The following is an 18,134-nucleotide window of genomic DNA, read 5'->3' as shown; positions in this document are numbered from 1 at the left end:
TTTAAAACTGAGGCAAATGACATGTCATAAATAATGAAAACAATTGGGTGACAGCCTATAATCTTCAATACACACATTATTTTAACGGATCATAAACCAACTAACCTAGCATCAGGATAAGAAAAACCCACTCATTGTAGATAAATAACAGTCCTAACCAATTGAAATCATCTAATTTCATTGAAAAGCATCCCATAATCTTTAAATTATAGGCATTTGGAGGTTAGCACAAATAGTTATGGCAAGTATCTAGGTACTTAAAAATTGTCATCCTCACCTTAAATCATTCATTATCTGTAACAGACTTTCTAATTTGTCAATACATCTAGTTTCAAGTGACCCATAGGGCATGTGTCAAATACCCACCGTGGCTATTTTTCATTTCAGCAACCCCACTTTTACAGCATTAGGGTAGTCTCCATGACATTTAATCTGTGTTCCCTTTGAAAAATAATTGTGTCACTCTTCCTAAGTGTCTGTTTCCAAATACAGGATACTTCGCACACTCTGTTTTGTTTTGCTTTGTTTTGTTTTTCTAATATATGTAGATCTTCATCGTCTCCTGTGGCCAAATCATACTAAACATAAAGAGGGTTTATATATAAATTCACTGGTTCCATTGTCATTCTTTATGATCATTTTCCGAAATTTCTTTTTGTTGTTTACTTTTTAAAAACAAGACTTTAAAACTGGACATAATTTTTCCTTCCCCTCAGATTTTTCTGAGATTTTTGCCTGGCATGTGAAAACAAACACATACACATAACAAAGTCACTAACAATTTTCTCCCCTCACTCACAGGCCTGGAGTCAATGTTTTCAGACTGCTTCTTTCTGATAAACCACTTTGCTTCTGATGATATTTCTTTTGCTATATGACTGTTTGTTTGTTTGTTTGTTTGTTTTCCTATACTACATGTCAACAGTGTAATCATCCATCTTATATTTCAGCTTCTTTACTGACCACTACAGTATGATCTACTTAGCATTGCCAGCATTTCTCACTAAGGTCATTAATCCCTCTGTTAGATGGTTACTCAAAAGGAACTTTCTTCCCACCACCAGAAAACAGATTTAAAAATAAATAACTTAGACAAAGCATCAAGGAGAGAAAACAGGGTGAGATGATGAAAGACTCTGGAAGCCACATGGGAATAGATAGTGTGTTGGAGAATGGAGGACCTAAGTGGTGGAGCTCTACAGAGGAGACATGATTTAGATCACAGAGGCTGGAGATGCCGCTATGAAGATGGCCGGTGACTGGTACGAACTCAGTGTGAAGGCAGCCAGTCATTGACTTTCTCTAGCACTGTTTCCTCATCTTTAAATCAAACAGTTCAATCCCCTTAGAGGATATTCTCAGAAGAAACAAAAGAAAAAGGCAGAACATTTAAGGAGTGTTTAATTAATAGAAGATTGAGGTGAAAGAGATAAAATTGAAAATAAAGTGGGAAAAGTATTTTGAAAGCCTGGACATTAAGCTATAAGCAATTGGCTGTCATCAAGAATCATCTATAGAAATAAAATTATTGATCATTGTCTTCTCCTTCTTTAGAAAGGCATGTTACACACACACACACACACACACACACACACAAGCGCGCGTGCGTGCGCACGCAGCCAGGATGCCATTATGGTATAATCCGTGTAATATTATCTCCCAGAGTCCTGAAGAATCTAGTAGAATCTAGTGTGCTTACAGTTGATCTTCTATAAATCAAAAGGAGGCCAAAATATTACATTGGTAACACTAGCTGTAGGCTAGATCCAGAATAAAAAGAGATACAGAGGCAGAATTACATAAGAGAAATCAAGATGAAGCCCCCCTCAAAAATCTAGGATTTGGCATCTCAGATGTAATTCTATTTTCTAACAGAGGAAAGTAATGGGGATTTAGCCTCTAGTCTTCATTGGAAATCATCTAATTCAATTTGGGTCAGAATAAAAAGAGGAGAGGAATTTGTGGCAAGAAAAAGACATCACCTGATAATCAATTCTTGCAATTCACTAGTTCTACTTATGCTAATAAGTAGCATAGTATGTATAGCACAGGTGGATGAATTGCCCTGGCAAAATGGGAGAAGGAACATTCAGTAGAATCATAGTTCAATATACTATGGAATTAAATTATTTGTCTAAACATATAGTTTCCTCTGGGTTGTTGGTATTAGAGTGACATTTTGCTTTTTACTCCTGCCCATGAAAATACTGAGTAACTTTCTGTACACTTGGAAATCCTTAATAAACAAGAAAATAGTTTATCTGACTATGTTTTTTAAACTTGAAATTTCACTTTTCGAATTAATTCAATTTTTACAAATATTGCCTTGATTCTCCTTTCTGGTCAGATATAGTTTATTAAATGCCAGAGAAACAGAAAGTATAGACACATGCGTCAGCAGTTGGAATTAGGAAATAAGCAGTGGTGTGAATAATTCCAAATTACAAAAAAAAAAAAAAAATCCATTTGGCTCTTAAATACACACAATGAGTTGGGGAGAATAGATTTATTTCTCTAATTACCCCATGTTGTACTTGGGCCAATACTGAAATGATTTTACATACCCTGAGCTCACAGCAACTGCTGGAGGTGAGGAAAGACCTAGACACATACCTGATACAGACAGAAAAACATTTTTTGCACACAATCCACAATGTAAAATGCTATTCTTCGTGTCTGCATTATGACAAAACTGGTCAATTTCTTCAATACAGATAAGGAATTGAGGAAATTCCTCAAAAAGAAAAAAGAAAATCAAGTTAACTTTTTTAAATACTAAATTGATCCCTTCAGTCCAAACAGCTAATTTCAAAGCCACATGCAGATGCAAATATAGTCAAAGTAAGAGCAAATTATATTGACAATTCCCCTATAAACATTGATCACTTTTCCTACTCTATAAATAAAAATTTTTTAAATGAGTTGTACCAAATTTATAGTGGCCTTATATAAAATGGTGTAAGTACAGAAATATGAGATTTTGAAAGAAAGATTTATTTATTTATTTACTTATTTATGCGACAGACAGTAAAAGAGCACAAGCAGAAGGGGCAGAGTGAGAAAAAAGAAAGATGAGATGCTTTTAAAGATCAATGACAAATGAGAAATGCAGCCAAAGAAGGCAAGGAAAAAGAGAAAATGCATATGTTGAATTACCATCTCTCCAGGATTTATTATGTGCTGAATATGGTGCTTGTCTATAGATGCTTTATCATAACCCTCAAAACAGTGCCCAAATGTAGGCATTAATATTGCTACTTTCCCAGTGAAAATTTGAGGCTCTCAGAGTTTGAGAAATTTATCTTACCCAAGATACAGCACTGGTAAGTTGGTAAAATTTTCCAGTTTGGATTCACATATGTCTGTTTCAAAGCCTTGCTTCCCCTGTCCCTGTCTACTAAAAAGAAAAAAAGACGGAATTGAACGTGATGTTTGCACAGTACAGTGGAGACTCACCAAAGAAATAGAGTAGTCCAGATCTGAAAGTTTACAGACTGAACCCTTAATCTAAAAATCAGAAAGACCCCTTCTTAGAACGTGTGGGGTTTTAATGGAATATTATGCAGCCATTAAAAAACCCCAAATTTGCCATTTGCAATGATGTGGGTGGAACTAGAGGGTATTATGGTGAACAAAATAAGTCAGAGAAAGACAATTATCATATGATCTTACTGATATGAGGAATTTGAGAAACAAGACAAAGGATCATAGGAGAAGGGAGGGAAAAATGAAACAAGATGAAACCAGAAAGAAGACAAACCAAAAGAGACTCTTAATCTCAGGAAACAAACTGAGGGTTGCTGGAGTGGAGGGGGGTTGGAGGAATGGGGTAGCTGAGTTATGGACATTGGGAGAGTATGTGCTATGGTGAGTGCTGTGAATTGTGTAAGACTGATGAATCACAGACCTGTACCCCTGAAACAAATAATCTATTAATTATATTAATTAATTATATTTTTAATTTAATTAATTTAATTAATATATTAATATATAAATAATATATTATTTGTTAATTTACAAAAATAGTTAGGTTTGTTTCTTTAAAATGTGGGCTGTTAGCATCATGTGATGCACAGGTTTTTCTCAGGATTGTTTGAGTTTTACATGAAAAAAGCAGTTTTACATGAAAAGGTGAGAATTCATCTCTAAGGTCCCTCAGTAGATTAGGCCTCGACTAATATATGGATCATAATATTGTGGTTTTCCTCCACAATAAAATTAAGAGTTAGCCTAGATGACTCTTAAGATTCTTTCCAGTTATAAAACTCAGTAAATGTTAGCATCCTTGCTTTTCAATCCAATATTCTCTCTACTACTCCAACCTATTTATCATTATTACCAAATCCTTCTGATGGGCTGGTCATCACTAACCCAGTTTATTAACAGTTGATCAGGTGATCAAAGATCTGGTTTATTATCAGTTGATCAGAACCAACCTTCACTAGAGACAGGGAACCAAATATTTCTGGTTTGTATCTTGTCACCTGACAGGGACAGGGACTAAAGATGTATATATATTGTGATTACAAAGGAATAGAATTTCCCTGTTTGACTGATGCCTGAGTGCTCTGAATTTGTTCTTGAGCTTTGGGGCTGATCAACTTATGTGGGGGACATAAGTTCCTTGATTCTCCCTCCTCTGTTCAAGTTGTATTGATCTTGTTAAGAGCACCAGTGGGTCAGAAACATTGGGAAAGAGTAGGACTGATCCAGGTTAATCTAAAATGAGAAGTAATATGAACATGGTACTTTCTTACCTCTCTCCATAAAACTATTTCCCATTTCAGGCAAATATTCAGGGTATTTGCCATGGCAGAACAAAATACATGTAGGTTGCATATAACCATTTAGGCATTAGCCTCTTTGGGCTCAGTTCTATATGTTGACAGGATATGTGATTGTTATTTTTTTTTAATTTAACATTTTTATGATTGGTTAATTTTTTACTTTTAATAAAATGTTTATTTTATTTTTAATTAATTTTTATTCTTAGTTAAATTCAATTAATTGGCATATAATGTATTATTAGTTTCAGAGGTTTCAGAGTTTAGTGATTCATCAGTCTTATGTAATACCCACTGCTCATTACATCACATGCTCTCCTCAGTGTCCATCACCCAGTTACTCCCATCCCCCGCATCCCCTCACCTCCAGCAACCCTGTTTATTTCCTATGATTAAGAGTCTCTTATGGTTTATCTTCCTCTCTGGTTTCATCTTGTTTCATTTTTCCCTTTCTTCCTCTATGATCCTCTCTGGTTTCATCTTGTTTCATTTTTCCCTTTCTTCCTCTATGTTTCTTAAGCTCTACATATGAGTGAGATCATATAATTGTCTTTCTCTGATTGACTTATTTTGTTTAGCTTGGTAACTCTAGTTCCATCGACTTCGTTGCAAATGGCAAGATTTTGTTTTTTGTGATGGCTGAGTAGTATTCCATTATATATATATATATATGTATATGTATATATACATATACATATATATATATAAACCCCTCTTCTTTATCCATTAATCTGTCGATGGCCATCTGTGTTCTTTCCATAGTTCAGCTATTGTGGACATTGCCGCTATAAACATCAGACAACATTTGTATCTTTGGAGTAAATATCCAGTAGTGCAATTTCTGGGTCATAGAGTAGCTCTATTTTCAACTTTTTAAGGAACTTCCATACTGTTTTCCAGAGTAGCTGCACCAGCTTGCATTCCACCAGCAGTGTAAGAGGGCTCCCCTTTCTCCACATCCTCACCAACATCTTGTTAATTTTAGCCATTGATTTGTTAATTTTAGCCATTCTGACCGGTGTGAGGTAGTATCTCATTGTGGTTTTGATTTGTATTTCCCTGATGCTGAGTGATGTTTAACATTTTTTCATGAGTCTATTGGTCATTTGTATGTCTTCTTTGGAGAAATGCCTGTTCATGTCTTCTGCCCATTTTGATTATATTATTGTTCTTCGAGTGTTGTATTTGATAAGCTCTTTACAGATTTTGGATACTAGTCCTTTATCTGATAAGACATTTGCAAATATATTCTCCCATTCTGTTGGTTGTCTTTTGGTTGTGTCACTGTTTTCTTTGCTGTACAAAAGTGTTTTATCTTGATGAAGTCCCAATAGTTCATTTCCGCCTTTGTTTCCCTTGTCTTTCAAAGATGTTTAGGAAGAAGTTGCTGCAGCAGAGGTCACAGAGGTTGCTGTCTGTGTTCTCTCTAGGGTTTTGATGGACTCCTGTCTCACAGTTAGGTATTTCACTCATTTGAGTCTATTTTTGTGTACGGTATCAGGAAATAGTCCAGTTTCATTCTTCTGCATGTGGCTGTCCAGTTTTCCCAACACCATTTGTTGAAGAGATTGTCTTTTTTCCATTGAATATTTTTCCTGCTTTCTTGAAGATTAGTTGAACACATAGTTAAGGGTCCATTTCTGGGTTCTCTATTCCATTCCATTGCTCCATGTGTCTGTTTTTGGGCTAGTACCATACTGTCTTGATGATTACAGCTTTGTAATAGAGCTTGAAATCTGGAATTGTGATGCCACCAGCTCTGGTTTTCTTTTTCAACATTCCTTTGGCTATTCAGGGTCTTTTCTGGTTCCATACAAATTTTAACCCACTGAGCCACGCAGGCGCCCCTGGTTCCATACAAATTTTAGGATTATTTATCCCAGCTCTGTGAAAAAGTTGATGGTAGTTTGAAAGGGATTGAATTGAATGTGTAGATTTCTTTGGGTAGCATAGACTTTTTAACAATATTTCCTCTTCCAATCATGAAATGTTTTTCCATTTTTTTGTGTGTCTTCCTCAATTTTTTTCATGAGTGTTTAATAGTTTTTTGAGTACAGTTGCTCTGTCTCTTTGGTTAGGTTTATTCCTAGACATCTTATGGGGTTTGGTGCAGTTGTAAATAGGATAGACTTCTTTTTTTTTTTTTTTTTTTTAAAGATTTTATTTATTTGATAGAGAGAGATCACAAGTGGGCAGAGAGGCAAGCAGAGAGAGAGAGAGGAGGAAGCAGGCTCCCTGCAGAGCAGAGAGCCCGATGTGGGACTCAATCCCAGGACCCTGAGATCATGACCTGAGCTGAAGGCAGAGGCTTAACCCACTGAGCCACCCAGGTGCCCCCTAGGATAGACTTCTTAATTTCTCTTTCTTTTGTCTCATTGTTACTATATAGAAGTGCCAAGTGATTTCTGTACATTGATTTTATATCCTGCCACTTCGCTAAGTTTCCACATGAGTTCTAGCGATTTGGGGGTGGAGTCTTCTGGGTGTTCTGACATAAAGTACCATGTTATCTGCAAAGAGTGAGAGTTTGACTTCTTTGCCAATTTGGATGCCTTCAATGTCTTCTTATTGTCTGATTGCTGAGGCTAGGACTTCTAGTACAATATTGAACAATAGTGGTGATAGTGGACATCCCTGACGTGCTCCTGACCTTGGGGGAAAAGCTCTCAGTTTTTCCCCATTGAGAATGATATTCACCGTGGGTTTTTCATAGATGGCTTTGATGATATTGAGGTATTCACCCTCTATCCTTACACCGTGAAGAGTTTTAATCAAGAAAGGATGCTGTACTTTGTCATATGCTTCTTCTGCATTGATTGAGAGGATCATATGGTTCTTGTCTTTTATTAATGTAGTATATTACATTGATTGATTTGTGGATATTGAACCACCCTTGCAGCCCAGGAGTAAATCTCACTTGGTTGTAGTGACTAATCCTTTTAATGTTCTCTTGGATCCTATTGGCTAGTATATTAGTGAGAATTTTGGCATCCATGTTCATCAGGGATATTGGTCTGTAATTCTTTTTGGTGAAGTCTTTGTCTGGTTTGGGCATCAAGGTAATGCTGGCCTCATATAAAGAGTTTGGAAGTTTCCATTTCTATTTTCTATTGAAATAGCTTCAAAAGAATAGGTTTTCATTCTTCTTTAAATGTTTGGTAGAATTCTGCTGGGAAGCCATCTGGCCGTGGACTCTTGTTTCTTGGGAGATTTTTTTAATTACTGCTTCAATTTCCTTGCTCATTACTCGTCTCTTCAGGTTTTCTATTTCTTTCTGTTTCAGTTTTAGTCATTTATAAGTTTCCAGTAATGCATCCATTTCTTCCAGATTGCCTAATTTGCTGGCATATAGTTGTTCATAATATGTTCTTATAATTGATTGTATTTCTTTGGTGTTGGTTGGGATCTCTCCTCTTTCATTCCTGATTTTATTTATTTGGCTCCTTTCTCTCTCTTCTTTTTAATTTTAAATACTCTTAAGGCATTTATTTATTAAAACATTCTCTGTCAAGATTTCATATTAGCTTAAAATTCAAATCTGTCTGTACATTTCTCTAGTAAGGTCCCCACCTCAGTGTATACCATAAAAACTCCTTCTCCAGAAATCAGTGTTACCAAGGTCCACACAGTGAGCCCTATGGTCAGCCTCTTGGTTCTCTAGGTGACCCAACTAAATGTTAATACTGCTCTGCTACAGTGCAAAAGTTCCTAACTCAAACTCACTGGAAAAGGGATGAAACTTCTGCAAAGTGCACTTTAAGAAGAGTACTGTTTGCTTATGAAAAGAAACCAGTGGGTCCTCTAAGAATAATAAAAGGGGGTATTTTATGGTTAAGCACATGATTTGGAGTGAAGAATTCAGATGCTGCTCTGCTGGCCCCAGCTGTTAATAGTTTTCTTGTTCCTCCTGTGGGCACCTTTAATCAGGTACCAAAAAGACTTCATGTGTGGCATAGAGAATGCCCACAGTCCTCTGAAATACAAGGTTGTTTTCCTGGCAAATCAATTCAATGTTCCTTAGCTTCTCAAAGTAGAAATCTCTTTCTTTCTCCGAGTCTTGATGGTATGTTTCAATATGTTGACCTGTTGCATCAATTCAGCTGCTTCATCATCCCCGTTGCCCACACCAGGATTCTCTTGTGCCACATCTGGGCCAGCCTTAGGGGTTGCAGTGGTTCTGTGTGTTGCAATGGGCCTCTAGGGAGCTCACTGCAAGAGCTGAGAGGTTTCTTCAGTTTGTTCAGAGCTGGAGCAACAAGGGCGGGAGCCACTGTGGTTTCTTGACCTTGTCTGGCAACTACAGGGTCATAATCTTTTTCATCACAGTTTGCATCAATAAACTTCTTGAATCACTGAACAAATTCAAAATTGTCCTGAAACTTTCCTTTCACTAATTTGTCCACAGGAATTATTTTGTCAACATCCATTCTCTTAAAACTTGCTTGTATTTTGAAGTTCTGGATATATTCATGTTCTAGCTCATCCTGGAATTTCATTTTCTTCAAGGCAAAGAAGCCATAAAACAGCATGTCCATAAACTGACAATGGACAGCCCCTGAGCACAACTGCTCGATCTTCATCAGATTCAGTTACAGAGACTCATTGATCCAGGCCAGCATGTCATATAGACTTAGGTTATCACTGGTGACTGATGTTGAGTATATGTTCACTGACATCTTCAGATCTCGCTGGGACTGCATCCACTACCTGTGCCCGGTTTTGGTTCTGTCTTCATCTCATTACCCTTTCTCTTTTCTTTTTGATAAGTCTGGCTAGAGGTTTATCGATCTTATTAATTCTCTCAGAGAACCAGCTCCTAGTTTCATGGATCCATTCTACTGTTCTTTTGGTTTCTCATTCATTGATTTCTGCTCTAATATTTATTAATTCTTTTCTCCTCCTGGCTTTAGTCTTTATTTGCTGTTCTTTCTCCAGCTACTTTAGATATAAGGTCAGGTTGTGTATTTGAGACCTTTTTTGTTTCTTGAGAAAGACTTGTATTGTTATACACTACTTTCTTAGGACTGCCTCTACTGCATCCCAAGGGTTTTAAACTATTGTGTTTTCATTTTCATTTGTTTCCATGATTTTTTTTCAATTATTCTTTAATTTCATGGCTGACCCATTCATTCTTTAGTAGGATGCTCTTTAGCCTCCATGTATTTGATTTCTTTCCAAATTTCCCCTTGTGACTGAATTCCAGTTTCAAAATATTGTGGTCTGAAAATATGCAAGGAATGATCCCACTCTTTTGGCACCAGTTGAGACCTGATTTGTGACCTGGTATGCGATCTATTCTGGAGAATGTTTCATGTGCACTTGAGAAGAATGTGTATTTTGTTGCTTCAGGATGGAATGCTCTGAATATATCTGTCAAGTTCATCTGGTCCAGTGTGTCATTCAAAGCCTTTGTTTCATTGTTGATCTTCTGCTTAGATGTTCTGTCCATTGCAGTGAGTGGGGTGTTAAAGTCCCTGACTATTATTGTATTATTATTGATATGTTTCTTTAATTTTATTATTAATTGGTTTATATAATTGGCTGCACCCATATTAGGGGCATAAATATTTATAATTTTTATATCTTGTTGGATAGACTCTTTAATTATGATATGCTATTCTTTCTCATCTCTTACAGTCTTTGGTTTAAAATATAATTTGTCTCATATAAGGATTGCCACCCCAGCCTTTTTTTGATGTCCATTAGAATAATAAATGGTTTTCCACAACCTCACTTTCAATCTGGAGGTGTCTTTGGGTCTAAAATGAGTCTCTTGCAGACAGTATATCAGACAGTCTTGCTTTTGTATCCAAGATGATATTCTGTGTCTTTTGATTGGGGCATTTAGCTCATTTACATTCAGAGTAACTACTGAAAGATATGAATTTAGTGCCACTGTATTACCTGTAAAGTCACTGTTTCTTTATATTGTCTCTGTTGCTTTCTGGTCTGTGTTACTCTCTTCACTTAAAGGAATCCTTTTAATATTTCTTGCAGAGATGGTTTAGTGATCACATTCTTTTAGTTTTTGTTTGTCCTGGAAGCTTTTTAGTTCTCCTTCTATTCTGAATGAAATCCTAGCTGAATAAAATATTCTTGCCTGCATATTTTTCTCATTTAGCACTCTGAATATATCATGCTAGTCTTTTCTAGACTTCCAGGTCTTTGTGGATTAGACTGCTGTGGGTCTAATATTTCTAACCTTGTAGGTTATGGACCCCTTGTCCAGAGCTGCTTTCAGGATTTTCTCTTTGTCTCTGAGTTTTGCAAGTTTCAGTATTATATGTTGGGATGTTGACCTATTTTTATTGCCTTTGAGAAGTGTTTTCTGTGTCTCCAGAACTTGAAAGCCTCTTCCTTCACCAGGTTAGGGAAGTTTTCCATTATAATTTGCTCAATATACCTTTCCTCTGTCTCTCTCTCTCTCTCTCCTTCTTCTGGGATCCCAATTATTCTAATATTGTTTTGCTTTATGGTATCATTTATCTCTCAAGTTCTCCCCTCATGATCCAGTAGTTATTTATCTCTCTTTTTCTCAGGTTCTTTATTCTTCATCATTTTGTCATCTATACCACTAATTCTCTCTTCTGTCTCATTTATCCTAGCAGTTAGAACCTCCATTTTTATTACATCTCATTAATAGCTTTTTAAAAAATTTTGAATAGATTAGATTTTACTTCTTTTATTTCTCCAGAAAAGATTCCTGAGTGTCTTCTATACTTTTTTTCAGGCCCAGCTAGTGTCTTTATAATCATTATTCTAAACTCCAGTTCTGACATCTTACTTTTATCTATATTGATTTGGTCCCTGGCAATCAGTATGGCCTCTTGTTCTCTCTCTCTCTCTCTCTCTCTTTTTCAAGACTTTCTCAGTTATTCATGAGAGACAGAGACAGAGAGAGAGGCAGAGGAGAGTGGGACTCGATCCCAGGACCCTGGGATCACAACCTGAGCTGAAGGCCGATGCTTAATCCGACTGAGCCACCCAGGCACCATCTTGTTCTCTTTTTTGAGGTTGAGTTTTTCCATCTTGTGATTCTTGCAGAAAATAGTTGCTTTTCTACTTGTAGAGTTGCAGCTATTATTGTCTTAGATCTCTGGTTGAGTTCATAGGTGTTCAGAATTATTTGACAGCTATCTAGCCTAATTCCTGGAACCAGATGAAATTAAGGTCTCCTACTCCGGAGATATGTGATTGTTGCTGCTTTTGTGCCTCAAAGCATTTTCCGAAATTTGACCATGATGAAAGGAACAGGGTCTCCACTTTGGACAGCAGTGTAGATAAGTGAATTTAAGTATAGAGTGAAGCCAGGCACCCTGATTTTTCCTATCTATAAAATGGGAATGATAATATCAATCCCGTTGGTTTCTATGATGATAAAATGGATCCATGTATGTAAAAAAATATGTAAAATACTTATGAATAGTAAATGCCATGTTACCTTTAGCTGTTTTTCTTTGCTGCCAATTAGATTTGAGCAGGAATTCATACTCTACCACTTGCCATGTATGTGACCAAGGGAGAGCCATTTAAACTCCCTGAAACCTCACCTTTTTTTATTCCTGAGATGAAGAAACATCAACCTATAAACATCAACCTGCTACTGTGAGAATTGATAAAGATATACATAAAAACTGGTGGTCTGATGCCTGACCCATGGTAAAGATTTAACAAACTGATATCCCTTTACTTTTCTCTCTTCCTTTTAGTTACTGCTAATCCCCACCCTTGCCGCAAATTTCTAAATAGGCAACTATATTGTTAGAATATGGTGGAATTCACCCAATGAGCAAATGCATTCTTTAAACATATTTATACATATGTGTGTATACAGATAAAACATTTAAATATATATATATATATTTTTTTTTACACGTACCCATGCTTATTCAAGAAACACCATACTTGCCAATCACACTATGTACATGTTTTATTATAGATAAATTTGAGAAAATCATATGAGATTATAAAATACCATGTAAGTAGACCTATTTCTCATCTAAAGGATAAACATAACCTTGCTGAAAGTGGTCTGGTATTTCCCATGTCTGTTTCTTAACTGTGTAAAAAACTCACCATCCCTTTGAGCAACATTTACTTCTAAAGTAAGGAGAGAAAACCTGAACTTGACTTAGAGATTGCTTAGTGATTAAGCAATAAGCCATCTGCCTAATTACCCAGAGGACTTGCAGACCATTCCAGAATATCATTCTGCCTAGGAAGTTCTCCTTCTAATAATATTTATATTTCTTTTGAATACTATTTTTAGGCCATAATGCCTGTCAAATTATAGAAAATTGAGCCTCAGTTTCATCTCTAAAATAAAGGAAAAAGAAAAGATCTCTCAGGTTTTTTTCTAGTTTAATTTTCTATGACTTTATGATTCTCTGGAGATTTGTTTCACTAGAATTGTTTGGGTGGGGGGTGAGAGAAGAAAAGAGAGTGTGGACAAGAACACTGGTAAATTTTAAAGTGGAGTTACAGCCAAGTTCACAGTCTACTAACAAAATGTAATATTGAAAAAAAAAATAGAATATGTCACATCACTTTATTGTTGCTGCCTCTCCAGTAATGAAAGGAAATCTGCAAGTGAATGTAAGAATGTGTTTTGGGTTACATTTTGAGCTTCAAATTTGTTAATGCAATTTTGGTGGAGGGTTTCCAAATCTGGGGAAAGTCAAAGAGGGAGTAAACTCATTCTCTGCACCTGCATAGATTCATTCTTGGTGTGAGCGATGATGGGTGTCGGCATGGAGGGTGGAGGGGAGAATAGGACACTTTGGGGGCATCTGGCAGAGCGGCAAAAGAGCCTTTTCAGCTTTGGTGTTGACCAAGTCCCAGTTACAATTCTTACTAAAAAGCAACATTATCAGCCCAGATCTAGATTATAAAATATCCACTCCTCCCTTTATGTAAAATTCTGACTCTTAGGCATATAATCCTATTAAAGTTTCAAGCATATTGCAGAGGAACCTACAAATAAACCTACATCTATCAGGTGTCTAAATCTAGCTTTTCACCTCTGACTTTCTGTTTTATGCTTTTTTTCCCCCTTGCTTTTCACTTTCTTAAATGCTTAAATGCCTTGGGGTTCTTAGTACCATATGCCACCAGCCAATATAAAACCTGTAAATGAAATTGAGAGGAAACTGGACATAAATGAGTAATAAAAAACTGCACAGGTCACTTTGAAGACCTCTTAGTTTTTCTACAAGTGACAGTTGGAACAAATTGTGTTCACTGCAAAAGAAATAGCAATGAGCACTTGACAGAAAGTAGCTGACCCATTCAGTCATTAACTCTTCACAGAGTCCACAATATAAAGGATAAAACTTGTTTCTCTTTCACTGTATTCTTAATATATGATACAGTTTCTGACACAGAATAGATGTGTAATAAATATTTTAGCTATTGTTATGTAAAGGAGAAAAGAAAAGCTTAGGCTTTATATGCAAATGAATATAACAGAGCAAAAATGATGTGTACACATTTGGTTGGGTAAGTTTAATCTTCCAATATCCAGGTTTTTGCTTGCTTGTTTTGTTTGGTGATAGTTTGGAAACAAGGAAATATATTTAAGAATAAAATAATAAGCCCAACTTCTTAAAGTTACAAATCATTCCCCAAATATGGAAACAAATCAAATTAACTTAAACCATCAATTTTTCCCTTTTATCCAAATACTGTGTTGAATTGCAAAGATTGCTGAGCAATAGAAAGTCACAGAATGGGAAAGCAAAAAGATTTGAAGAAACCACATTTGAAATCAGGTTAAAAAATAACTATAATTAGACACAAGTTAAGGAAAACTGCTAATTTGAACATCCCAGATTAGAAATAGTTGCTATCACAGAACAAAGATTAGCTATTAACAGGGTTCATTAGTGTGGAACAAAAGGTCAGAGAGAGAGGACAGCACAGTGAAAGGCCAGTTCTGAAATCAGCTAGAAGCGAACAAGTTATTAGGAGAAAAAAAAATGTTGAATCTAGGTTCTTTTACCCTGATCATTTTCTTAGGAAAAATGCAAAACAATAACACCTCTCATTTATGCATATCTCAAACTAAGGGCTGATCTGCACTGTCATTAGTTAGCAGGTATCATTAAAGAACACTGTGGAAGAGAGAGAAAAGGAAGGTTAATAGTCCATTCTGATAGTCATCAATCTTCTGGGCTTTCCCAGTAATAAGCCAAAACAAATTTTAAAAAGTTCCAGTCATGGAGAATATAGTCCTTAAGTCAATCTATGGGCTGGAGAAACTGAATTGAGGGTAAGAGCTCAGGAAAAACTCACATTCAGAAGAGCTTTATGTGAAGTTACAGAAAAAGAAATAAGACTTTAAAAGGATAAAATGAACCCCCCAAAGGCATCAACAACAATTATCATGATTTTTTAATAATAAAGATTAAAAGGCCATAACAACATTTCTTCAACAATATATTTATTCAATATCTTTATTTCTACCATTTTTATAAATAATATTTTCCAAATTCGTATAGGTTAGGAAAATGAAGACTATCTTGATGGATTAATGAAGCACAAGTACTGGGTTTTTCTGGAGACACACATGAATGACTGACTATTCTCAGCTGCTTCTGAGAATTGTACCGGTTTATTCATAAGCTTGGGATTGTATCTTACACGATGCCTAAGGTCAAGGAAGTGAGGACAGAGCTTCACAGGAGCACAAAGGTGGGCTATAGGGGAGAGTGTCTGTGACTGAGGACCACAAAACTGGGAGAAAGTCTTAAACAACATCTGCTCAAACTTCTAGATGTAACTCCCAGTTCTGGTTTTTGTTTTTTTTTTGTTTTTTTTTTTTTTTTAAATATAGGAAACAAAGAAACATGTTAAATTATACATGAGGATGAAATGATCAAAACCTAGTGTGTGGGGAATAACAAGACAAGTAAGACAATTTTGTGAGCAAGTAAATAGCAATTTTTACAAAAAGGGAGGGGTGACTGATATATTTTTACAAAAAGTGAAATATCAAAAGAATATGATGAGTAAACCTTAAATACAGATTCAAATAAATCAATCCTAATGAAACATTTATGAAACACTTAGAGAAATTTGAACATTAGGATTTCATGACATTAAGAAATGGTTGTAAATAATTTTAGGAGTCTTAATGATATTATGACTATGTTTCACAAAGTTCTTATATTCTGAAATTTTTAAGAATGAAATGGCATGACGTCTAGAAATTGTTTCAACATTACCTGAGATTAGAGGTATGGTAGGTAGGGGTACAGGTAAAATAAGATTTGCACAGTCTGATAGTTACTTAAGCTGAGTAATGGATACATGAAGTTCTTTACACTAATCTCTACATTTTTTTTCTTTTTTACATTTTGAAATTTTGCAAATTAAAAATATATATATATTAAAAGTCAATGAGAGCTATAAAGATGAAATTAAATAATTAATCAAATTTGCTTCATGACATATATAATTATATTCATATATTTGATCTATATTTAATTACTCTAGTTTTCCTATTTTAAATAATTCATAACTTGAATGTTTGTACTTCATTTTGAGGAACACAGTTTGGGGATGGAAAATACAAGAGGTGTACAGAGTTCAAAGAGAAGTTAAAGACTCTCATCATGTGCTTTCAGTCTCTCTTGGCATCATAGTCCTTATGATATCTTCCAAGGATTTATGATCTACTCCTAGTTACTGGTCAGACTGTCAGGGACCTTCCATGATCATCCTTTCTAAAGTGGTAGTACCATTACTCTCAACTCATTTGTCAGGCTTTATTTTTCCTTGTAGCATTATCCCTAATTTAAACTATGTTATAGATCTCTATGTTTATTGGTTTTCTTATTCTCCTATATCATACTATTCATGATACAACATTTTGCTTTGTGTCTTTAATCTTCAAACATAGAACAAGGGTTAGCACGTTATTAAACACTAAATGAATATTTGCTGAACATGAATTCTGAAATCCACACACAGGTATTTATGACAAATAGTTACTTGGGCTTTGCTAGAATAATAAACAAACAAACAAACAAACAAACAAACACAAACTGTGCATTCCATTGCCCCCAGCAGCAATTGTTAGGCTGAATGCTACTTGTTCTATTTTCTATCCATTGCTAATTCTTCCTTCCAGTGCTATGAGAGCATGCTCTATCTCCCATTGAATAAGGATGACCTCTTTTCTTTCTTTTTTTTTTTTTAAGATTCTATCCATTTGACAGAGAGAGATCACAAGCGGGCAGAGAGGCAAGCAGTGAGAGAGAGAGAGGAGGAAGCAGGCTCCCTGCAGAGCAGAGAGCCCGACGCGGGACTCGATCCCAGGACCCTGAGATCATGACCTGAGCTGAAGGCAGAGGCTTAACCACTGAGCCACCCAGGTGCCCCAGGATGACCTCTTTTCTTTGTGAAAGCTTGGCCAAGGTCATCCTTTTGCTTGGAATGCTGGGACTGCATAATAATATTTATTTGAGACCCATAGCAATCATCCAAAGTCAAGCTGCCACCTTGGAGTGCTGCTAGAACCAGGTCTGGTGTCCACTGAATCTCTGCCTCTTTCTTTTCCCCTGGTTCCCCTACATCAGAGGACAGGTAAAATTTTTCTGCAAATCCTTGAAACAGAATGGATATGACTGAACCTCTTTTCTCAGAAAGAAGAGCTATCTACCACTGAATGTTCTGCCACTCCTGTTCTACCAGGAACCCTAGGATGATATTTCAGGCTACCCTCTCTTTTTCAAGAAAACCTACCTTTAATCTACAAAGGCAACTTTTCCTCTAAGGATAACAAAGGCGACTTTCTAATATTAATCTCATTAGAGGCAGACACAAAATAAAACAAAAATCCAATTCACTATGTGGGCATTGTATATGACTTCAAAATGGACCTTTAATAGAAAAACTAAAGCTTGTTCATATTCACATCTCCCCACACCCACTTTTTAAAATTAAATAAATAGATTAATGATCATTCAAATATTTTTAAAGCATAGATAGGCATATTTCACTTATCAGCTGATGTTTCTTAAATTTCTCAATAATTTTTCATTAGTAAAGCAGACAAATTTCCATTGTCATCCAAATGAGGAAAGGAGAAATAATAATAGGATTTTGAATAGCTCCAGATTGTTTCAGGAAATGTATTATGTATGTATGTATGTATGTATGTATGTATTTATTTATTAAAGATTTTATTTATTTATTTGACAGAGAGAGATCACAAGCAGGCAGAGAGGCAGGTAGAGAGAGAGGAGGAAGCAGTCTCCCTGCTGAGCAGAGAGCCCGATGCGGGGCTCGATCCCAGGACCCTGAGATCATGACCTGAGCCGAAGGCAGCGGCTTAACCCACTGAGC

The 18,134-nt window shown here is 35.9% G+C and overlaps 1 protein-coding gene and 1 pseudogene across 1 annotated transcript in view; both read right to left on the bottom strand.

Annotated features, from left to right (window-relative positions):
* Positions 1-18,134, bottom strand: part of ROBO2 (roundabout guidance receptor 2) — a 1,319,482-nt gene that overhangs the window by 1,109,034 nt on the left and 192,314 nt on the right.
* Positions 8,671-9,495, bottom strand: LOC125095619 (microtubule-associated protein RP/EB family member 1-like; annotated as a pseudogene).

Source organism: Lutra lutra, chromosome 1, assembly GCF_902655055.1.
Source record: "Lutra lutra chromosome 1, mLutLut1.2, whole genome shotgun sequence".
Classification (NCBI taxonomy): Eukaryota; Metazoa; Chordata; class Mammalia; order Carnivora; family Mustelidae; genus Lutra; species Lutra lutra.
This window is presented reverse-complemented; position numbering and strand designations above follow the sequence as displayed.